The sequence below is a fragment of the Phyllobates terribilis genome, unplaced genomic scaffold (genome assembly GCF_046119375.1).
Source record: "Phyllobates terribilis strain yellow unplaced genomic scaffold, ASM4611937v1 Scaffold_4__5_contigs__length_816908805, whole genome shotgun sequence".
In the NCBI taxonomy this organism is placed as follows: Eukaryota; Metazoa; Chordata; class Amphibia; order Anura; family Dendrobatidae; genus Phyllobates; species Phyllobates terribilis.
Window position 1 is genome coordinate 541377088 of NW_027362764.1, and position 25004 is coordinate 541402091.

Below are 25004 nucleotides of genomic sequence, written 5' to 3' on the forward strand. Positions count from 1 at the left end.
ATTATTAATTTTAAATCTGGTGAAGCTTTAGTATAGATGACCTAATAGGATCAGTGCTGCACACTGCTACAAAGCCCAAATTATTTTCCAGTCAAGATACAGATAAACATGATTAGTAATTTTAAATCTGGTGGAGCTTATTATAGATGGCCTAATAGAATCAGTGCTGCACACTGCTACAAAGCCCAAATTATTTTCCAGCCAAGATACAGATAAACATGATTAGTAATTTGAAAGCTTAAAACGGTTGGTAGGGTGATTTTAACCAATCATCAAGCTTTTACTCTCCCCAGGATGACACAGGGGTAGAAAAGTCGTTTCGGATCCATGATTTGTTCATCTTTATGAACGTGAGTCTGTCTACATTATCAGTGGAGAGCCGCGTGCGCTTATCTGTCAGCACACCACCAGCAGCGCTGAACACACGTTCAGACAGAACGCTGGCTGCGGGGCATGACAAGATCTCCAAGGCGTAAGTGGCTAGCTCCGGCCATTTATCCAGATTGGAAGCCCAAAAAGAGCAAGGGTCCAGTGACACAGTCGTGGCTTCAATGTTTACTTGGAGATACTCCTGTACCATCGTCTCTAGGCGTTGACTATGTGTCAGACTTCTTGTCTCCTGTGGCCTTGCAAAGGATGGGCTAAAAAAGTGGTGAAATGATTCCGCAAAATTGATGTTACCAGCAGATACTGTGGTTCTGTTACGGTTTGAGTGCTGAACACTTGACGGTCCCACGGTTGGCAAGTTGGAACTGTGAGATTCACTACGTGCACCACTGGTATTTTGTGGAAAAGCACATGTAAGATTCTGCAACAGTCTCTGCTGATACTCCTGCATGCGTGCATCCCTTTCTATGGCAGGAATAATTTCTGCAAATTTACTTTTGTACCGGGGATCTAACAGTGTGGCAACCCAGTAGTCAGGATTATTTCTAATTCTCACAATTCGAGGGTCATGTTGCAGGTAGTGCAGCAAGAAGGCACTCATGTGTGTTGCGCATCCAGGAGGAGTCCCTGTTGTGTTGGTGGCGAGGTAACAATCATGCTTCCTTCCTCTGTCCTCTCCCCCCAACCTCGCACAACAGAAATGTGATCGAGGTCTCCCTCATCTGATGAGTCTTCCATCAGTTCGTCCTCCACTTCTTCCTGGGCTCCTGCACCTTCCTCACTAGTTTGGCTGCTACCATGCGCCCTGGTAAAACCATCTCCCCCACCCTCACATGCCTGCCGCCTTGGTGCTGCCGACCGTCTGGACCTTGCAGATGTTAGCCTTTCCGCATACAACTCCTCCTCCTCTACTTCCTCCACCTCCTCTTGTGCCACCACCTGACTCCGAATTCTGTTTAACATGTGCTCCAGCATGTAAATCACCGGAATTGTCATGCTGATAATGGCATCGTCAGCACTAAACATCTTTGTCGCCATTTCAAAACTGTGCAGAAGGGTGCATAGGTCCCTGATTTGAGACCACTCCTCCAGCGTGATTTGCCCCACCTCTGAATCTCGTTGGCCCAGGCTATACGTCAGAACGTATTGCACCAGGGCTTGTCGGTGCTGCCACAGTCGCTGCAACATGTGCAGAGTTGAATTCCACCGGGTAGGCACATCGCATTTTAGCCGGTGAAGTGGCAGGCCCAACGACTTCTGTAGAGATGTAAGTCGCTGAGCTGCGGGATGCGAACGGCGGAAGTGAGCACACAGCGACCGTGCCCTCTGCAGAAGGCCATCTAGTCTGGGATAGTGGGCTAAAAATTGCTGGACAACAAGGTTCAACACGTGAGCCATACAGGGCACGTGTGTGACATTGCCCCGGCGAAGGGCCGCACCCAGGTTTGCAGCATTGTCGCACAAGGCCTTCCCTGGTTTCAGGTCCAGTGGAGACAACCATTCATGAAATTGGTTCTCCAGAGCTGACCACAACTCCTCAGCTGTGTGACTCACATTTCCCAGACATTTCAATGTAAAAACCGCCTGATGACGTTGAGCCCTACTGCCAGCATAGTAAGGAGGTGTGCAGGATCCTTTCTGCGCAGTTATAAAGCTTGTGGCATGACCAGACAGGCTTTTGGTGCAGGTGGAAGACCGAGAGGAGGTTGAGGAGGCAGAAGCAGTGGAGGAACTTTGACATAAAGAGGATTGACGCACAACTCGTGGGGATGGCAAGACTTGGACAGCAGCCCCTTGTCCTGCTGTCACCATAGTTACCCAGTGCCCAGTCAGCGACATGTAACGCCCCTGTCCATGCCTACTCGTCCAAGTGTCTGTGGTGAAATGCACCCTGTCACACACAGAGTTTCTCAAAGAAGCGGTGATGTTGTGTGTGACATGCTGGTGGAGCGCAGGCACACCTTTCTTTGAGAAGTAGTGCCGACTGGGCATCTGGTACTGGGGCACTGCGACGGACATAAGGTCTCGAAAATCCTCTGTGTCCACCAGGCGGAAAGGCAGCATTTCTGTAGCCAAGAGCTTGCAGATGGTGAAATTCAACCTCTTAGCTTTCTCATGGCTAGGAGGAAATGGTCTTTTACTTGACCACATCTGAGGGACCGAGGGCTGGCTATTGTGCTTAGACGGGGTTGATAAGGGTGTCCACGGCAAACTGCCAGTCTGTGAGGAAGATGCAGGCGGACATCTAAGGTTGCCTTGATCCAAAGGTGCTGCTATCGATGTCGGACAGCGCTCAACACCAGCTGGTGTTACCACCTCCAAAGAAAATGATGACCTGCCAATCACGCTGGCTGTTGCGGGTAAAGAGGTGGCAGGTCTGCGCCCCAAAACAGGTGTGACTGCTGTCCCCCCAGTCACAGAGGATGAAGAGGCCGCGGATGCACAAGATATGGCAGACGGTGGTTGTCCCGGCCGGCTAGGCAGCATTTTAGCACACTGAGCTTCCCACTGCAACTTATGCTTCATGTCCATGTGCCGATTCATGCATGAAGTACTCAAACTATGTATTTTTTGGCCTCTACTTAGCTTTTGCTGACAAATGTTACAGATAACACGAGTTGGGTCATCTTTATCGATCTGAAAAAATGCCCAGGCTATGCAAGGCTTAGCACCCATGCGACCTGAAGAGCCACCACGACTTGTGGTGAGAGGCAGAGTTGTGTTTGAGGATGCAGTTGTTGACGTGCTTCCAGTACTACGTCTCTGTCCCGGAAGGCGCAACCTGACCTCGTCGTCACTAGCATCTTCCTCCACCTCCTCTGCTGACCTCATCTCTTGGCTGACTGTGTGTTGACAGTAAGTGGGATCTCCAACCTCATCATCATCACCCTGTGCGTTATCACACCCGTCGTCCTCAGAGCCAACCTGTTCCTGCCCTGACAAAAAACTAAAGTTGTCGCTCCAATCAGGTATTTGAGTCTTATCATCGTCTTCCTCATTGTCTCCACCAACAGGAGTTACAGTTTGGGAATGAGGGTCTACATTATGGTCAGAACCTTCTGCGTCTGGTCCTGGATCCGACTCATAAAGATTCTGGGCATCAGAGCAGATCATTTCCTCTTCTGGATTCACAGAAGCGCTGGAGTCGACCTCTGATTCCCAGGCTATAGTATGAGTAAACAGCTCTGCAGACTCAACCATCTGTTCTACCTCATACTCAGACGGGCAGCTGGAGATTTGGGAGCTGTGAGGAAGCAAGTGCGATTGGGGTGACACCTCTGAGGACTGGAGTATTTGTGATGTTGAAGTTGATGTGGAGGAGAGCCCACTTAAAGGAGCACTTAATATCCGTTGAAGCACCTGCTGTTTTTGTGCCTCATCTGGAATTTGTAGCGATTGGCGTGGCCGTAAGAAAGGGATCTTATCACATTGTCCGCTAAAAGATGTAGACATTTTAGTTTGGCTGGAAGACGGTCTTTCTTCTGCAGATGTTACTGTTGCTTTAACACCTACCCCACGAACACAACCTTTTTTCCCCTTCCCAACACGCCTATTCCCCTTTCCACCAGCAGCAGGCCTTTTTCCACTCATTTTGGTGGTTAACTAATTCACAACTCTGGAGTTGTTTGCACAAAAAAACAATGGATGGGAACCGAGCAGAGCTGAGTGGCCAAACTGTGGTATTAGGCCAAAACTATTGGCTGGGTTAGATGCAGAAAAAAATTATATTCAGTTTGCAACCTGATGGAGGTCTGTATAGATGGATTAATAGAACAAGTCCCATACACAGCTAGAAGCCCAATATTTTTTCAGAGCTAGATGCAGAAAAAAATATATTCAGTTTACAACCTGATGGAGGTCTGTATAGATGGATTAATAGAACAAGTCCCACACACAGCTAGAAGCCCAATATTTTTTCAGAGGTAGATGCAGAAAAAAATATATTCAGTTTGCAACCTGATGGAGGTCAGTATAGATGGACTAATACAACAAGTCCCACACACAGCTAGAAGCCCAATATTTTTTCAGAGGTAGATGCAGAAAAAAATATATTCAGTTTGCAACCTGATGGAGGTCAGTATAAATGGACTAATACAACAAGTCCCACACACAGCTAGAAGCCCAATATTTTTTCAGAGGTAGATGCAGAAAAAAATATATTCAGTTTGCAACCTGATGGAGGTCTGTATAGATGGATTAATAGAACAAGTCCCACACACAGCTAGAAGCCCAATATTTTTTCAGAGGTAGATGCAGAAAAAAATATATTCAGTTTGCAACCTGATGGAGGTCTGTATAGATGGATTAATAGAACAAGTCCCACACACAGCTAGAAGCCCAATATTTTTTCAGAGGTAGATGCAGAAAAAAATATATTCAGTTTGCAACCTGATGGAGGTCTGTATAGATGGATTAATAGAACAAGTCCCACACACAGCTAGAAGCCCAATATTTTTTCAGAGGTAGATGCAGAAAAAAATATATTCAGTTTGCAACCTAATGGAGGTCTGTATAGATGGATTAATAGAACAAGTCCCACACACAGCTAGAAGCCCAATATTTTTTCAGAGGTAGATGCAGAAAAAAATATATTCAGTTTGCAACCTGATGGAGGTCAGTATAGATGCACTAATACAACAAGTCCCACACACAGCTAGAAGCCCAATAATTTTTCAGAGGTAGATGCAGAAAAAAATATATTCAGTTTGCAACCTGATGGAGGTCTGTATAGATGGATTAATAGAACAAGTCCCACAGACAGCTAGAAGCCCAATATTTTTTCAGAGCTAGATGCAGAAAAAAATATATTCAGTTTGCAACCTGATGGAGGTCTGTATAGATGGATTAATAGAACAAGTCCCACACACAGCTAGAAGCCCAATATTTTTTCAGAGGTAGATGCAGAAAAAAATATATTCAGTTTGCAACCTGTTGGAGGTCAGTATAGATGGACTAATACAACAAGTCCCACACACAGCTAGAAGCCCAATATTTTTTCAGAGGTAGATGCAGAAAAAAATATATTCAGTTTGCAACCTGATGGCGGTCACTATAGATGGACTAATACAACAAGTCCCACACACAGCTAGAAGCCCAATATTTTTTCAGAGGTAGATGCAGAAAAAAATATATTCAGTTTGCAACCTGATGGAGGTCTGTATAGATGGATTAATAGAACAAGTCCCACACACAGCTAGAAGCCCAATATTTTTTCAGAGGTAGATGCAGAATAAAATATATTCAGTTTGCAACCTGATGGAGGTCTGTATAGATGGATTAATAGAACAAGTCCCACACACAGCTAGAAGCCCAATATTTTTTCAGAGGTAGATGCAGAAAACAATATATTCAGTTGGCAACCTGATGGAGGTCTGTATAGATGGATTAATAGAACAAGTCCCACACACAGCTAGAAGCCCAATATTTTTTCAGAGGTAGATGCAGAAAAAAATATATTCAGTTTGCAACCTGATGGAGGTCAGTATAGATGGACTAATACAACAAGTCCCACACACAGCTAGAAGCCCAATATTTTTTCAGAGCTAGATGCAGAAAAAAATATATTCAGTTTGCAACCTGATGGAGGTCTGTATAGATGGATTAATAGAACAAGTCCCACACACAGCTAGAAGCCCAATATTTTTTCAGAGGTAGATGCAGAAAAAAATATATTCAGTTTGCAACCTGATGGAGGTCTGTATAGATGGATTAATAGAACAAGTCCCACACACAGCTAGAAGCCCAATATTTTTTCAGAGGTAGATGCAGAAAAAAATATATTCAGTTTGCAACCTGATGGAGGTCTGTATAGATGGATTAATAGAACAAGTCCCACACACAGCTAGAAGCCCAAAATTTTTACAGAAGTAGATGCAGAAAAAATATATTCAGTTTGCAACCTGTTGGAGGTCAGTATAGATGGACTAATACAACAAGTCCCACACACAGCTAGAAGCCCAATATTTTTTCAGAGGTAGATGCAGAAAAAAATATATTCAGTTTGCAACCTGATGGCGGTCACTATAGATGGACTAATACAACAAGTCCCACACACAGCTAGAAGCCCAATATTTTTTCAGAGGTAGATGCAGAAAAAAATATATTCAGTTTGCAACCTGATGGAGGTCTGTATAGATGGATTAATAGAACAAGTCCCACACACAGCTAGAAGCCCAATATTTTTTCAGAGGTAGATGCAGAATAAAATATATTCAGTTTGCAACCTGATGGAGGTCTGTATAGATGGATTAATAGAACAAGTCCCACACACAGCTAGAAGCCCAATATTTTTTCAGAGGTAGATGCAGAAAACAATATATTCAGTTTGCAACCTGATGGAGGTCTGTATAGATGGATTAATAGAACAAGTCCCACACACAGCTAGAAGCCCAATATTTTTTCAGAGGTAGATGCAGAAAAAAATATATTCAGTTTGCAACCTGATGGAGGTCAGTATAGATGGACTAATACAACAAGTCCCACACACAGCTAAAAGCCCAATATTTTTTCAGAGGTAGATGCAGAAAAAAATATATTCAGTTTGCAACCTGATGGAGGTCAGTATAGATGGACTAATACAACAAGTCCCACACACAGCTAGAAGCCCAATATTTTTTCAGAGGTAGATGCAGAAAAAAATATATTCAGTTTGCAACCTGATGGAGGTCTGTATAGATGGATTAATAGAACAAGTCCCACACACATCTAGAAGCCCAATATTTTTTCAGAGCTAGATGCAGAAAAAAATATATTCAGTTTGCAACCTGATGGAGGTCTGTATAGATGGATTAATAGAACAAGTCCCACACACAGCTAGAAGCCCAATATTTTTTCAGAGGTAGATGCAGAAAAAAATATATTCAGTTTGCAACCTGATGGAGGTCTGTATAGATGGATTAATAGAACAAGTCCCACACACAGCTAGAAGCCCAATATTTTTTCAGAGGTAGATGCAGAAAAAAATATATTCAGTTTGCAACCTGATGGAGGTCTGTATAGATGGATTAATAGAACAAGTCCCACACACAGCTAGAAGCCCAATATTTTTACAGAAGTAGATGCAGAAAAAATATATTCAGTTTGCAACCTGATGGAGGTCTGTATAGATGGATTAATAGAACAAGTCCCACACACAGCTAGAATCCCAATATTTTTTCAGAGCTAGATGCAGAAAAAAATTATATTCAATTTGCAACCTGATGGAGGTCAGTATAGATGGACTAATAGAATGATGCTATGCCCAAAAGATTTTACTTCACTAGGTGCAGTAAAAAATTTGGTATTCTATACACAGGTGGTATATCTTGCAACACAGATAGGCTACTCCACTGACTAACACACTCTGCAATAGGCCAAAAAGGATTAGCTTTGCTAGATTCAGCCAAATGCTGTGAAAAAAACTTGCACAGCACTGGCACATACCTGCCTGGCAAAAACTGATAGGAACTGATGTAACCTAGTCCTGAAAAGGACTCCAATTACAATTAGTCTTTACTCCCACAATCTATCTATTTAAGAGCACAGACCTGCCTGATAAAAGTCGTAGGAAATGCTGTAACCTAGTCCTTAAATGGACTGCAATCACAACTATTCCCTACTCCCAAGCTATCTGTAGATTTGTGCGAAAATTGGCTTGAAATTAACAAGGTATAGCGCACACAGCAACAGCGGTGCCGTCTAACATGCAGCTGCAGCAGTGAGAAAATGGTGGCGACGGGGAAAATGGCTTGGTCTTATAGGGCAAGGACATGTGACATACACTGCCAATGACACATGCCCTTGCTTGTGTGAAAAAAAGCATTTCGCTCCGTGTGTGCGCTGCTGATAGGCTGACAGATTGCACCTCACCACTGCAAATGCGGGAAAGAGAAAAACAAATGGAGATCTTCATTGTTCCTGCAGAGATCCATCCCCTGCCCCTCCCCCCACCCCGCTTGTACACTCAAACTGCGTATTAACATTAATTTTCATCATTACTGAGAAAAAATCCAGTTACGATTTTGGTGCACGAACAGTTATTGAACATAACCTCGAACAGCCGAATTTTTTTCAAATTGTTCGTGTTCGCCGAACGGCTCGAACACCGCCCAAAACAGCTCGAATTTGAGATTGGCGAACAGTTCGAGTAGAACAACGCTCATCTCTAACCCTGACGGCCAGCCCCCCTCTCCCAATACTGGTGCCTGTCCGCTGGTGGGTCGAGCGAACCCCCCTGCGGTGGAGGCAGGTCTAAGCTTTTAATTTAAATTGTCTCTCTAATTTGAATGAATACACTTTAAATCCTTTTACAAAGATCTATTGGAGGACAAGTCTCATGCCAGCAGCCGCGTAATTCCAGCTCCAGTAGCGTCCACTAAAGCTGCTGCAGTTAAAAAGCTTTTATAAGGATCGAGGTCGGCGATCCACCGCAAGGCGTCCTACCGCCAGTCCCAGCCCCTATGCTTTGGGGTGCCTCCCCGATGCTCTTCACTGAGTGTCCCGGGGGCCCGAACCATTTCCTTTGAAAAAATTAAGTGTCCAAACTACAGGTGGTGTAGCTTGCTTAAGAGCTGGGATAATCCGCTGACTAGCAGACACTGCTACTAGGCACAAAGTATTTCCTGGGCTAGATGCAGTTAAAAATTTGTAATTAGATACACTCGTTGGATGCTGAGAAAGCACTCCATAGAGTCTCCTGGCACGTCATATATTATTCCCTTAAAAAGCTTTGGGTAGGGGTCTAGGGGACCATTTTATTGGCAAAATCACGGCCCTGTATAGCAACACGTCACCTAGGCTGAAGATAAATGGAACATGTTCATCACCTTTCATAATCACCAATGGGACAAGGCAGGGATTTCCTCTGTCCCCTCTCTTATACATCCTAGTGACGGAGCACCTGCTCTCATCAATTCGCCATAACCCCAATATTAGGTGTATTGAGGTGGTAGGCACCGAGTACAAGTGCTCTGCATTTGCTGATGATTTTTCTAGTATATATCACTCAATCACATATATCCATCCCTGCTGTTATGGCTGAAATAGATCACTTTGTTACATGGTCAAATTTTAAAATCAATGCAGCGAAGTCTGAGGCCCTCGATGTCTCCCTCCCCAAATCCATACAGGATTCCATCCAGTCCAACTTTCCCTTTGCCTGGCCCTCACAGGGTATCAAATACTTAGGAATTCCTATTCATAGAGACCTCTCCCGTCTATGTTATCTTAATTTTGGGCCCTTTATTGAACAACTCCATACAGACCACGGTTGGCAAGTTAAAACTGTAAGATTCACTACGTGAACCACTGGTGTTTTGTGGAAAAGCACATGTACACTGTTTTCCAAATTATTATGCAAAAAGTGTTTAGGAGTGATAAGGGAAGAATTTTTTTGTTTGTCAGTTAAACTCATTGATGGTGATGTGTGTCAGGGCTCTTTATATCACTGTAAGCAATTGCAGACACCTGTGCTAATTAGTTTGGCAGGTGTGTCCAATGAAAGGCAAGACTACTTAAGGAGGCTGTCCCACATTATTAATCAGCCTACATTTTCTGCCAAAATGGGAAAGAAAAAGGATGTGTCGGCTGCTGAGAAGCAACAAATTGTGGAGTGTTTAGGTCAAGGCATGACTACAATCAACATTGCCAAGGCACTTCATCCTGATCATCGCACAATCAAGAAGTATGTAGCTGATTCAGAGTACACATGTGTGCCTGCTGATAAGGGAAAATTGAGGACTCTTTCCTACAGGCAATTACGTCAGGTTAAAAGAGCAGTGGCAAAAAAGTCTTGTCATAGCAGCAGACAAGTTTTTGAAGCTGCTGGTGCCTCCAACGTCCCCCGAACAACAAGATACAGAGTCCTTCAGAGGTTTGCTGCCATGCGTAAGCCATCCTGTCGACCTCCTCTATCCAATGCACACAAGCAGAAATGGCTCCAGTGGGCCAAACAATACATGAAGACTGACTTCAAAACTGTTTTGTTCACCGATGAGTGCCGTTCAACGCTCGATGGTCCAGATGGATGGAGTGGAGGATGGCTTGTTGATGGACACCCCACGCAAACACGGCTACGGCGCCAACAAGGAGGAGGTGGAGTAATGTTTTGGGCTGGAATCATGGGGAGAGAGATTGTCGGCCCCTTTAGGATCCCTGAAGGGGTAAAGATGAACTCCATAATGTATGTGGAGTTTCTCAAACAGCACTTCCTGCCATGGATCAAGAAGAAGAACCGTGTATTCCGCAGCAAGATCATTTTCATGCATGATAATGCACCGTCTCATGCTGCACATAACACATCTGCATCTCTGGCTGATGAGGGCATAATAGGGGACAAACTTATGGTGTGACCCCCATGCTCCCCTGACCTCAACCACATTCAGAACTTCTGGAGCATCATCAAAAGGAGTGTCTATGATGGCGGGAGGCAGTTCACATCTAAGCAACAGCTCTGGGAGGGTATTCTGTCCTCATGCAAAACAATTGATGCAGAAACCATCCAAAACCTGACAAATTCAATGGACGAGAGAGTTGAGAAGCTCCTTTCGAACAAGGGGTCCTATGTCCAAATGTAAAAAAACCTAGAATAAAGTTTTTAGTTGAAAACTGTTTGATTTCAGTTTCTAATAACCTGCTAATGTTTATAATTTCAAAAATGACCATTTTTTTGTTCTTTATTAAAATGAAAAGGTTGATCGAAGAGTGTGGGGGATCTAAGAATGTGGCAACCTGGTAGTCATGATTACTTTGAATTCTGACAATCTGAGGGTAGTTGCAGCAAGAAGGCACTCATGTGTCTTGAGCATCTTGGAGCCCTAAAATTATTTTCCGGCCTAGATGCAGATAAAAATCATTATTAATTTGAAAGCAGGTGGAGCTTAGTATAGATGGCCTAATAGAATCAGTACTGCAAACTGCTACAAAGCCCAAATTATTTTCCAGTCAAGATACAGATAAACATAATTAGTAATTTTAAATCTGGTGGAGTTTAGTATAGATGGCCTAATAGAATCAGTACTGCACACTGCTACAAGGCCCAAATTATTTTCCAGCCAAGATACAGATAAACATGATTAGTAATTTGAAAGCTTAAAACGGTTGGTGAGGTGATTTTTACAAATCATCAAGCTTTTACTCTCCCCAGGATGACACCGGGGTAGAAAAGTCGTTTCGGATCCATGATTTGTTCATCTTTATGAACGTGAGTCTGCCTACATTATCAGTGCAGAGCCGCGTGCGCTTATCTGTTAGCACACCACCAGCAGCGCTGAACACACTTTCAGACAGAACGCTGGCTGCGGGGCATGACAAGATCTCCAAGGCGTAAGTGGCGAGCTCCGGCCATTTATCCAGATTGGAAGCCCAAAAAAAGCAAGGGTCCAGTGACACAGTCATGGCTTCAATGTTTACTTGGAAATACTCCTGTACCATCGTCTCTAGGCTTTGACTATGTGTCAGACTTCTTGTCTCCTGTGGCCTTGCAAAGGTTGGGCTAAAAAAGTGGTGAAATTATTCCGCAAAATTGATGTTACCAGCAGATACTGTGTTTCTGTTACGTTTTGAGAGCTGAACACTTGACGGTCCCACGGTTGGCAAGTTGGAACTGTGAGATTCACTACGTGCACCACTAGTGTTTTGTGGAAAAGCACATGTAAGATTCTGCAACAGTCTCTGCTGATACTCCTGCATGCGTGCATCCCTTTCTATGGCAGGAATAATTTCTGCAAATTTACTTTTGTACCGGGGATCTAACAGTGTGGCAACCCAATAGTCAGGATTATTTCTAATTCTCACAATTCGAGGGTCATGTTGCAGGTAGTGCAGCAAGAAGACACTCATGTGTCTTGCGCATCTAGGAGCACCAAGTCCCTGTTGTGTTGGTGTCGAGGTAACAATCATGCTTCCTTCCTCTGCCCTCTCCCCCCAACCTCGCACAACAGAAATGTGATGAAGGTCTCCCTCATCTGATGAGTCTTCCATCAGTTCGACCTCTACTTCTTCCTGGGCTCCTGCACCTTCCTCACTAGTTTGGCTGCTACCATGCTCCCTGGTAAAACCATCTCCCCCACCCTCACATGTCTGCCGCCTTGGTGCTGCCGACCGTCTGGACCTTGCAGATGTTAGCCCTTCCGCATACAACTCTTCGTCCTCCGAATTCTGTTTAACATGTGCTCCAGCATGTAAATCACCGGAATAGTCATGCTGATAATGGCATCCTCACCACTTAACATCTTCGTCGCCATTTCAAAACTGTGCAGAAGGGTGCATAGGTCCCTGATCTGAGACCACTTCTCCAGCGTGATTTTCCCCACCTCTGGATCTCGTTGGCCCAGGCTATATGTCACAACGTATTGCACAAGCGCTTGTCGGTGCTGCCACAATCGCTGCAACATGTGCAGAGTTGAATTCAACCGGGTAGGCACATCGCATTTTAGCCGGTGAAGTGGCAGGCCCAACGACTTCTGTAGAGATGTAAGTCGCTGAGCTGCGTGATGCGAACGGCAGAAGGGAGCACACAGCGACCGTGCCCTCAACAGAAGGCCATCTAGTCCGGGATAGTGGGCTAAAAATTGCTGGACAATCAGGTTCAACACGAGAGCCATACAAGGCACGTGTGTGACATTTCCCCGGCGAAGGGCTGCACCCAGGTTTGCAGCATTGTCGCACATGGTCTTCACTGGTTTCAGGTCCAGTGGAGACAACCATTCATGAAACTGGATCTCCAGAGCTGACCACAACTCCTCAGCTGTGTGACTCACATTTCCCAGACATTTCAAAGTAAAAACTGCCTGATGACGTTGAGCCCTGCTGCCAGCATAGTAAGGAGGTGTGCAGGATCCCTTCTGCACAGTTAGAAAGCTTGTGGCATGACCAAACAGGCTTTGCGTGCAGGTGGAGGACTGAGAGGAGGTTGAGGAGGCAGAAGCAGTGGAGGAACTTTAAGATAAAGAGGATTGACGCACAACTCGTGGGGACGGCAAGACTTGGACAGCAGCCCCTTGTCCTGCTGTCACCATAGTTACCCAGTGCCCAGTCAGCGACATGTAACGCCCATGTCCATGCCTACTCATCCAAGTGTCTGTGGTGAAATGCACCCTGTCACACACAGAGTTTCTCAAAGAAGCGGTGATGTTGTGTGCGACATGCTGGTGGAGCACCTGCACACCTTTCTTTGAGAAGTAGTGCCGACTGGGCATCTGGTATTGGGGCACTGCAATGGACATAAGGTTTCGAAAATCCTCTGTGTCCACCAGGCAGAAAGGAAGCATTTCTGTAGCCAAGAGCTTGCAGATGGTGAAATTCAACCTCTTAGCTTTCTCATGGCTAGGAGGAAATGGTCTTTTACTTGTCCACATCTGAGGGACTGAGGGCTGGCTGTTGTGTTTAGACGGTGTTGAGAAGGGTGTCCCCGGAAAACTGCCGGTCTGTGAGGAAGATGTAGGCGGACATGTTAGGTTGCCTTGATCCAAAGGTTGTGCTATCGATGTTGGACAGCGCTCAACACCAGCTGGTGTTACCACCTCCAAAGAAAATGATGACCAGCCAATCACGCTGGCTGTTGCGGGTAAAGAGGTGGCAGGTCTGCATCCCAAAACAGGTGTGACTGCTGTCCCCCCAGTCACAGAGGATGAAGAGGCCGCAGATACACAAGATGGGGCAGACGGTGGCAGGCCCGGCCGGCTAGGCCGCATTGTAGCACAGTGAGCTTCCCACTGCAACTTATGCTTCATGTACATGTGCCGATTCATGCATGAAGTACTCAAACTATGTATTTTTTGGCCTCTACTTAGCTTTTGTTGACAAATGTTACAGATAACACGAGTTGGGTCATCTTTATCGATCTGAAAAAATGCCCAGGCTATGCAAGGCTTAGCACCCATGCGACCTGAAGAGCCACCATGACTTGTGGTCAGAGGCAGAGTTGTGTTTGAGGATGCAGTTGTTGACGTGCTTCCAGTACTACGTCTCTGTCCAGGAAGGCGCAACCTGACCTCGTCGTCACTAGCATCCTCCTCCACCTCCTCTGCTGACCTCATCTCTTGGCGGACTGTGGGATGACAGTAAGTGGGATCTCCAACCTCATCATCATCACCCTGTGTGTTATCACACCCGTCGTCCTCAGAGCCAACCTGTTCCTGCCCTGACAAAAAACTAAAGTTGTCGCTCCAATCAGGTATTTGACTCTCATCATCGTCTTCCTCAGTGTCTCCACCAAGAGCAGTTACAGTTTGGGAATGAGGGACTACATTATGGTGAGAACCTTCTGCGTCTGATCCTGGATCCGACTCATAAAGATTCTGGGCATTAGTGCAGATCATTTCCTCGTCTGGATTCACAGAAGAGCTGGAGCCGACCTCTGATTCCCAGGCTATAGCATGAGTAAACAGCTCTGCAGACTCAACCATCTGTTCTACCTCATACTCAGACAGGCAGCTGGAGATTTGGGAGCTGTGAGGAAGCAAGTGCGATTGGGGTGACACCTCTGAGGACTGGAGTATTTGTGATGTTGAAGTTGATGTGGAGGAGAGCCCACTTAAAGGAGCACTTAATATCCGTTGAAGCACCTGCTGTTTTTGTGCCTCATCTGGATTTGTAGCGATTGGCGTGGCCGTAAGAAAGGGATCTTATCACATTGTCCGCTAAAAGAAGTAGACATTTTAGTTTTGCTGGAAGATGGTCTTTCTTCTGCAGATGTTGCTGTTGCTTTAACACCTACTCCATGGACACAAACTTTTTTCCCCTTCCCAACACGCCTATTCCCTTTTCCACCAGCAGCAGGCCTTTTTCCACTCATTTTGGTGGTTAACTAATTAACAGCTCTGGAGTTGTTTGCACAAAAAAAGCAAAACTGTGGAATTAGGCCAAAACTATTGTCTGGGTTAGATGGAGAAAAATATTATATTCAATTTGCATCGTGATGGAGGTCAGTATAGATGGACTAATAGAACAAGTCCCACACACTGCTAGAAGGCCAAATATTTTTTCAGATCTAGATGCAGAAAAAAATTATATTCAATTTGCAACCTGATGGAGGTCAGTATAGATGGACTAATAGCACAAGTCCCACACACAGCTAGAAGCCCAAATGTTTTTTCAGAGGTAGATGCAGAAAAAAATTATATTCAATTTGCAACCTAATAGAGGTCAGTATAGATGGACTAATAGAACAAGTCCCACACACTGCTAGAAGGCCAAATATTTTTTCAGAGCTAGATGCAGAAAAATATTATATTCAATTTGCAACCTGATGGAGGTCAGTATAGATGAACTAATAGAACAAGTCCCACACACAGCTAGAAGCCCAAATATTTTTTCAGAGGTAGATGCAGAAAAAAATTATATTCAATTTGCAACCTGATGGAGATCAGTATAGATGGACTAATAGAACAAGTCCCACACACTGCTAGAAGGCCAAATATTTTTTCAGAGGTAGATGCAGAAAAAAATTATATTCAGTTTGCAACCTGATGGAGGTCAGTATAGATGGACTAATAGAACAAGTCCCACACACAGCTAGAAGACCAAATATTTTTTCAGAGCTAGATGCAGAAAAAAATTATATTCAATTTGCAACGTGATGGAGGTCAGTATAGATGGACTAATAGAACAAGTCCCACACACTGATAGAAGGCCAAATATTTTTTCAGAGCTAGATGCAGAAAAATATTATATTCAATTTGCAACCTGATGGAGGTCAGTATAGATGGACTAATAGAACAAGTCCCACACACGGCTAGAAGCCCAAATATTTTTTCAGAGGTAGATGCAGAAAAAAATTATATTCAATTTGCAACCTGATGGAGATCAGTATAGATGGACTAATAGAACAAGTTCCACACACTGCTAGAAGGCCAAATATTTTTTCAGAGCTAGATGCAGAAAAATATTATATTCAATTTGCCACCTGATGGAGGACAGTATAGATGGACTAATAGAACAAGTCCCACACACTGCTAGAAGCCCAAATATTTTTTCAGAGCTAGATGCAGAAAAAAATTATATTCAATTTGCAAACTGATGGAGGTCAGTATAGATGGACTAATAGAACAAATCCCACACACTGCTAGAAGGCCAAATATTTTTTCAGAGCTAGATGCAGAAAAATATTATATTCAATTTGCAACCTGATGGAGGTCAGTATAGATGGACTAATAGAACAAGTCCCACACACTGCTAGAAGGCCAAATATTTTTTCAAAGCTAGATGCAGAAAAATATTATATTCAATTTGCAACCTGATGGAGGTCAGTATAGATGGACTAATAGAACAAGTCCCACACACTGCTAGAAGGCCAAATTTTTTTTCAGAGCTAGATGCAGAAAAATATTATATTCAAAATGCAACCAGATGGAGGACAGTATAGATGGACTAATAGAACAAGTCCGACACACTACTAGAAGGCCAAATATTTTTTCAGAGGTAGATGAAGAAAAAAATTATATTCAGTTTGCAACCTGATGGAGGTCAGTATAGATGGACTAATAGAACAAGTCCCACACACTGCTAGAAGGCCAAATATTTTTTCAGAGCTAGATGCAGAAAAATATTATATTCAATTTGCAACCTGATGGAGGTCAGTATAGATGGACTAATAGAACAAGTCCCACACACTGCTAGAAGGCCAAATATTTTTTCAGAGCTAGATGCAGAAAAATATTATATTCAATTTGCAACCTGATGGAGGTCAGTATAGATGGACTAATAGAACAAGTCCCACACACTGCTAGAAGGCCAAAAATTTTTTCAGAGCTAGATGCAGAAACATATTATATTCAATTTGCAACCTGATGGAGGTCTGTATAGATGGTCTAATAGAACAAGTCCCACACACTGCTAGAAGGCCAAATATTTTTCAGAGCTAGATGCAGAAAAATATTATATTCAATTTGCAACCAGATGGAGGTCAGTATAGATGGACTAATAGAACAAGTCCCACACACTGCTAGAAGCCCAAATATTTTTTCAGAGCTAGATGCAGAAAAATATTATATTCAATTTGCAACCTGATGGAGGTCAGTATAGATGGACTAATAGAACAAGTCCCACACACTGCTAGAAGCCCAAATATTTTTTCAGAGCTAGATGCAGAAAAATATTATTTTCAATTTGCAACCTGATGGAGGTCAGTATAGATGGACTAATAGAACAAGTCCCACACACTGCTAGAAGGCCAAATATTTTTTCAAAGCTAGATACAGAAAAATATTATATTTAATTTGCAACCTGATGGAGGTCAGTATAGATGGACTAATAGAACAATTCCCACACACTGCTAGAAGGCCAAATATTTTTTCAGAGCTAGATGCAGAAAAATATTATATTCAATTTGCAACCTGATGGAGGTCAGTATAGATGGACTAATAGAACAAGTCCCACACACTGCTAGAAGGCCAAATATTTTTTCAGAGGTAGATGAAAAAAAAAATTATATTCAGTTTGCAACCTGATGGAGGTCAGTATAGATGGACTAATAGAATAAGTCCCACACACAGCTAGAAGCCCAAATATTTTTTCAGAGCTAGATGCAGAAAAAAATTATATACAATTTGCAACGTGATGGAGGTCAGTATAGATGGACTAATAGAACAAGTCCCACACACTGCTAGAAGGCCAAATATTTTTTCAGAGATAGATGAAAAAAAAAAATTTTATTCAATTTGCAACCTGATGGAGGTCAGTATAGATGGACTAATAGAACAAGTCCCACACACTGCTAGAAGGCCAAATATTTTTTCAGAGCTAGATGCAGAAAAATATTATATTCAATTTGCAACCTGATGGAGGTCAGTATAGATGGACTAATAGAACAAGTCCCACACACGGCTAGAAGCCCAAATATTTTTTCAGAGGTAGATGCAGAAAAAAATTATATTCAATTTGCAACCTGATGGAGGTCAGTATAGATGGACTAATAGAACAAGTTCCACACACTGCTAGAAGGCCAAATATTTTTTCAGAGCTAGATGCAGAAAAATATTATATTCAATTTGCCACCTGATGGAGGACAGTTTAGATGGACTAATAGAACAAGTCCCACACACTGCTAGAAGCCCAAATATTTTTTCAGAACTAGATGCAGAAAAAAATTATATTCAATTTGCAAACTGATGGAGGTCAGTATAGATGGACTAATAGAACATGTCCCACACACTGCTAGAAGGCCAAATATTTTTTCAGAGCTAGATGCAGAAAAATATTATATTCAATTTGCAACCTGATGGAGGTCAGTATAGATGGACTAATAGAACAAGTCCCACACACTGCTAGTAGGCCAAATATTTTTTCAGAGCTAGATGCAGAAAAATATTATATTCAATCTGCAACCTGATGGAGATCAGTATAGATAGACTAATAGAACAAGTCCCACACACTGCTAGAAGGCCAAATATTTTTTCAGAGCTAGATGGAGAAAAATATTATATTCAATTTGCAACCTGATGGAGGTCAGTATAGATGGACTAGTAGAACAAGTCCCACACACTGCTAGAAGCCCAAATATTTTTTCAGAGGTAGATGCAGAAAAAAATTATATTCAGTTAGCAACCTGATGGAGGTCAGTATAGATGGACTAATAGAACAAGTCCCACACACAGCTAGAAGCCCAAATATTTTTTCAGAGCTAGATGCAGAAAAAAATTATATTCAATTTGCATCGTGATGGAGGTCAGTATAGATGGACTAATAGAACAAGTCCCACACACTGCTAGAAGGCCAAATATTTTTTCAGATCTAGATGCAGAAAAAAATTATATTCAATTTGCAACCTGATGGAGGTCAGTATAGATGGACTAATAGAACAAGTCCCACACACAGCTAGAAGCCCAATTGTTTTTTCAGAGGTAGATGCAGAAAAAAATTATATTCAATTTACAACCTAATAGAGGTCAGTATAGATGGACTAATAGAACAAGTCCCACACACTGCTAGAAGGCCAAATATTTTTTCAGAGCTAGATGCAGAAAAATATTATATTCAATTTGCAACCTGATGGAGGTCAGTATAGATGAACTAATAGAACAAGTCCCACACACAGCTAGAAGCCCAAATATTTTTTCAGAGGTAGATGCAGAAAAAAATTATATTCAATTTGCAACCTGATGGAGATCAGTATAGATGGACTAATAGAACAAGTCCCACACTCTGCTAGAAGGCCAAATATTTTTTCAGAGGTAGATGCAGAAAAATATTATATTCAATTTGCAACCTGATGGACGTCAGTATAGATGGACTAAAAAACAAGTCCCACACACAGCTAGAAGCCCAAATATTTTTTCAGAGGTAGATGCAGAAAAAAATTATATTCAGTTTGCAACCTGATGGAGGTCAGTATAGATGGACTAATAGAACAAGTCCCACACACTGCTAGAAGGCCAAATATTTTTTCAGATCTAAATGCAGAAAAAAATTATATTCAATTTGCAACCTGATGGAGGTCAGTATAGATGGACTAATAGGACAAGTCCCACACACAGCTAGAAGCCCAAATGTTTTTTCAGAGGTAGATGCAGAAAAAAATTATATTCAATTTGCAACCTAATAGAGGTCAGTATAGATGGACTAATAGAACAAGTCCCACACACTGCTAGAAGGCCAAATATTTTTTCAGAGCTAGATGCAGAAAAATATTATATTCAATTTGCAACCTGATGGAGGTCAGTATAGATGAACTAATAGAACAAGTCCCACACACAGCTAGAAGCCCAAATATTTTTTCAGAGGTAGATGCAGAAAAAAATTATATTCAATTTGCAACCTGATGGAGATCAGTATAGATGGACTAATAGAACAAGTCCCACACACTGCTAGAAGGCCAAATATATTTTCAGAGGTAGATGCAGAAAAATATTATATTCAATTTGCAACCTGATGGACGTCAGTATAGATGGACTAATAGAACAAGTCCCACACACAGCTAGAAGCCCAAATATTTTTTCAGAGGTAGATGCAGAAAAAAATTATATTCAGTTTGCAACCTGATGGAGGTCAGTATAGATGGACTAATAGAACAAGTCCCACACACAGCTAGAAGACCAAATATTTTTTCAGAGCTGGATGCAGAAAAAAATTATATTCAATTTGCAACGTGATGGAGGTCAGTATAGATGGACTAATAGAACAAGTCCCACACACAGCTAGAAGGCAAAATATTTTTTCAGAGCTAGATGCAAAAAAATATTATATTCAATTTGCAACCTGATGGAGGTCAGTATAGATGGACTAATAGAACAAGTCCCACACACTGCTAGAAGGCCAAATATTTTTTCAGAGCTAGATGCAGAAAAATATTATATTCAATTTGCAACCTGATGGAGGTCAGTATAGATGGACTAATAGAACAAGTCCCACACACTGCTAGAAGGCCAAATATTTTTTCAGAGCTAGATGCAGAAAAATATTATATTCAATTTGCCACCTGATGGAGGACAGTATAGATGGACTAATAGAACAAGTCACACACACTGCTAGAATCCCAAATATTTTTTCAGAGCTAGATGCAAAAAAATATTATATTCAATTTGCAACCTGATGGAGGTCAGTATAGATGGACTAATAGAACAAGTCCCACACACTGATAGAAGGCCAAATATTTTTTCAGAGCTAGATGCAGAAAAATATTATATTCAATTTGCAACCTGATGGAGGTCAGTATAGATGGACTAATAGAACAAGTCCCACACACTGATAGAAGGCCAAATATTTTTTCAGAGGTAGATGCAGAAAAAAATTATATTCAATTTGCAACCTGATGGAGGTCAGTATAAATGGACTAATAGAACAAGTTCCACACACTGCTAGAAGGCCAAATATTTTTTCAGAGCTAGATGCAGAAAAATATTATATTCAATTTGCCACCTGATGGAGGACAGTATAGATGGACTAATAGAACAAATCCCACACACTGCTAGAATCCCAAATATTTTTTCAGAGCTAGATGCAGAAAAAAATTATATTCAATTTGCAACCTGATGGAGGTCAGTATAGATGGACTAATAGAACAAGTCCGACACACTGCTAGAAGGCCAAATATTTTTTCAGAGGTAGATGAAGAAAAAAATTATATTCAGTTTGCAACCTGATGGAGGTCAGTATAGATGGACTAATAGAACAAGTCCCACACACTACTAGAAGCCCAAATATTTTTTCAGAGCTAGTTGCAAAAAAATATTATATTCAATTTGCAACCAGATGGAGGTCAATATAGATGGACTAATAGAACAAGACCCACACACTGCTAGAAGGCCAAATATTTTTTCAGACCTAGATGAAGAAAAATATTATATTCAATTTGCAACCTGATGGAGGTCAGTATAGATGGACTAATAGAACAAGTCCCACACACTGCTAGAAGCCCAAATATTTTTTCAGAGCTAGATGCAGAAAAATATTATATTCAATTTGCAACCTGATGGAGGTCAGTATAGATGGACTAATAGAACAAGTCCCACACACTGCTAGAAGGCCAAATATTTTTTCAGAGCTAGATGCAGAAAAATATTATATTCAATTTGCAACCTGATGGAGGTCAGTATAGATGGACTAATAGAACAAGTCCCACACACTGCTAGAAGGCCAAATATTTTTTCAGAGCTAGATGCAGAAAAATATTATATTCAATTTGCAACCTGATGGAGGTCAGTATAGATGGACTAATAGAACAAGTCCCACACACTGCTAGAAGGCCAAATATTTTTTCAGAGCTAGATGCAGAAAAATATTATATTCAATTTGCAACCTGATGGAGGTCAGTATAGATGGACTAATAGAACAAGTCCCACACACTGCTAGAAGGCCAAATATTTTTTCAGAGCTAGATGCAGAAACATATTATATTCAATTTGCAACCTGATGGAGGTCTGTATAGATGGTCTAATAGAACAAGTCCCACACACTGCTAGAAGGACAAATATTTTTCAGAGCTAGATGCAGAAAAATATTATATTCAATTTGCAACCAGATGGAGGTCAGTATAGATGGACTAATAGAACAAGTCCCACACACTGCTAGAAGCCCAAATATTTTTTCAGAGCTAGATGCAGAAAAATATTATATTCAATTTGCAACCTGATGGAGGTCAGTATAGATGGACTAATAGAACAAGTCCCACACACTGCTAGAAGCCCAAATATTTTTTCAGAGCTAGATGCAGAAAAATATTATTTTCAATTTGCAACCTGATGGAGGTCAGTATAGATGGACTAATAGAACAATTCCCACACACTGCTAGAAGGCCAAATATTTTTTCAAAGCTAGATACAGAAAAATATTATATTTAATTTGCAACCTGATGGAGGTCAGTATAGATGGACTAATAGAACAATTCCCACACACTGCTAGAAGGCCAAATATTTTTTCAGAGCTAGATGCAGAAAAATATTATATTCAATTTGCAACCTGATGGAGGTCAGTATAGATGGACTAATAGAATAGGTCCCACACAAAGCTAGAAGCCCAAATATTTTTTCAGAGCTAGATGCAGAAAAAAATTATATTCAATTTGCAACGTGATGGAGGTCAGTATAGATGGACTAATAGAACAAGTCCCACACACTGCTAGAAGGCCAAATATTTTTTCAGAGATAGATGAAAAAAAAAATTTTTATTCAATTTGCAACCTGATGTAGGTCAGTATAGATGGACTAATAGAACAAGTCCCACACACTGCTAGAAGGCCAAATATTTTTTCAGAGCTAGATGCAGAAAAATATTATATTCAATTTGCAACCTGATGGATGTCAGTATAGATGGACTAATAGAACAAGTCCCACACACTGCTAGAAGGCCAAATATTTTTTCAGAGCTAGATGCAGAAAAATATTAAATTCAATTTGCAACCTGATGGAGGTCAGTATAGATGGACTAATAGAACAAGTCCCACACACTGCTAGAAGGCCAAATATTTTTTCAGAGCTAGATGCAGAAAAATATTATATTCAATTTGCAACCTGATGGAGGTCAGTATAGATGGACTAATAGAACAAGTCCCACACACTGCTAGAAGGCCAAATATTTTTTCAGAGCTAGATGCAGAAACATATTATATTCAATTTGCAACCTGATGGAGGTCTGTATAGATGGTCTAATAGAACAAGTCCCACACACTGCTAGAAGGCCAAATATTTTTCAGAGCTAGATGCAGAAAAATATTATATTCAATTTGCAACCAGATGGAGGTCAGTATAGATGGACTAATAGAACAAGTCCCACACACTGCTAGAAGCCCAAATATTTTTTCAGAGCTAGATGCAGAAAAATATTATATTCAATTTGCAACCTGATGGAGGTCAGTATAGATGGACTAATAGAACAAGTCCCACACACTGCTAGAAGCCCAAATATTTTTTCAGAGCTAGATGCAGAAAAATATTATTTTCAATTTGCAACCTGATGGAGGTCAGTATAGATGGACTAATAGAACAATTCCCACACACTGCTAGAAGGCCAAATATTTTTTCAAAGCTAGATACAGAAAAATATTATATTTAATTTGCAACCTGATGGAGGTCAGTATAGATGGACTAATAGAACAATTCCCACACACTGCTAGAAGGCCAAATATTTTTTCAGAGCTAGATGCAGAAAAATATTATATTCAATTTGCAACCTGATGGAGGTCAGTATAGATGGACTAATAGAATAGGTCCCACACACAGCTAGAAGCCCAAATATTTTTTCAGAGCTAGATGCAGAAAAAAATTATATTCAATTTGCAACGTGATGGAGGTCAGTATAGATGGACTAATAGAACAAGTCCCACACACTGCTAGAAGGCCAAATATTTTTTCAGAGATAGATGAAAAAAAAAATTTTTATTCAATTTGCAACCTGATGGAGGTCAGTATAGATGGACTAATAGAACAAGTCCCACACACTGCTAGAAGGCCAAATATTTTTTCAGAGCTAGATGCAGAAAAATATTATATTCAATTTGCAACCTGATGGAGGTCAGTATAGATGGACTAATAGAACAAGTCCCACACACGGCTAGAAGCCCAAATATTTTTTCAGAGGTAGATGCAGAAAAAAATTATATTCAATTTGCAACCTGATGGAGGTCAGTATAGATGGACTAATAGAACAAGTTCCTCACACTGCTAGAAGGCCAAATATTTTTTCAGAGCTAGATGCAGAAAAATATTATATTCAATTTGCCACCTGATGGAGGACAGTATAGATGGACTAATAGAACAAGTCCCACACACTGCTAGAAGCCCAAATATTTTTTCAGAACTAGATGCAGAAAAAAATTATATTCAATTTGCAAACTGATGGAGGTCAGTATAGATGGACTAATAGAACAAGCCCCACACACTGCTAGAAGGCCAAATATTTTTTCAGAGCTAGATGCAGAAAAATATTATATTCAATTTGCAACCTGATGGAGGTCAGTATAGATGGACTAATAAAACAAGTCCCACACACTGCTAGAAGGCCAAATATTTTTTCAGAGCTAGATGCAGAAAAATATTATATTCAATTTGCAACCTGATGGAGGTCTGTATAGATGGTCTAATAGAACAAGTCCCACACACTGCTAGAAGGCCACATATTTTTCAGAGCTAGATGCAGAAAAATATTATATTCAATTTGCAACCAGATGGAGGTCAGTATAGATGGACTAATAGAACAAGTCCCACACA